Raw genomic sequence first — 768 nt, 5'->3', positions numbered from 1 at the left:
CCCCCCAAAGGACACTACTCCCACCGCCAAAAGTGGGAAACAACCAACCACACAGAAGGCCAATACCAAAGACAGGACAAGTAAAGAACTGCCTAGAAAAGCAGCAATTTACTCTGCTGTGAAGAAACACCTTAAAGTAAGGAGGAAAAGGAAAAAAAACAAGGCAACGAAGCACTCGGACACATCTGACTTTGGAAGACCGCAGACCAGGGGAGAGCGCGAACGCAGTCCCCCACTACCACAAATTATGCAGTCGAGTTTCCCACATGTGGGGAAATCGCAGGAGTCAGCACGCCCGCAGTGCAATGGGCAAGCCTCGCCCTGGGAAAACCACCTTCCTGATCATGGTGTCTCCCCTGCCAGGTAAGTATGACTTCCTCCCCCTCCGCCCCAACCCAGCCTCACACGCACCACACTGTACACACACGGTCACTGCCCTCCCCGCACCCCAAAACCCTCCGCACCCACTCCCGTCTCAACCATCCTCACCGCACACACGTCGTCCTCAGACAAGCCGAGCCACAGCTCGGGCACTTCCACAGCGCGGGGAATTCTACCGCCCGGTGGAATTCTACCGCGCCCACCGCGGCCTCATTTCCATAAGGCCACGCCCCGGTCAGGACGCAACGGCCCCGCCTCACTCCCCGCCCCTCCCCGCCCCTCCCCGCCCCTCCCCGCGTCACCCGGCTCCACGCGCACGCCGTCTCCCTGCCCCCAGCTCCGCTCCCGCCGGGATCTCGGCGCTGAGGCTTCTCCTCTTCCTCCCGC

At 61.2% G+C, this 768-nt stretch overlaps 1 non-coding gene across 1 annotated transcript; it reads right to left on the bottom strand.

Moving 5' to 3' along the window:
* Nucleotides 1-207: 207 nt before the first annotated feature.
* On the bottom strand, nucleotides 208-371 carry LOC147578293 (U1 spliceosomal RNA). The gene has a single exon (XR_015255698.1). It is a non-coding gene; the product is annotated as a U1 spliceosomal RNA (small nuclear RNA).
* Between the last annotated feature and the right edge of the window lie 397 nt (nucleotides 372-768).

Source organism: Puma concolor, chromosome C1 (assembly GCF_028749965.1).
Source record: "Puma concolor isolate L17-30 chromosome C1, mPumCon1.1.hap2, whole genome shotgun sequence".
NCBI lineage: Eukaryota > Metazoa > Chordata > Mammalia > Carnivora > Felidae > Puma > Puma concolor.
The sequence above is the reverse complement of the archived record's forward strand: the minus strand, read 5'-3'. Positions and strand labels throughout refer to the sequence as shown.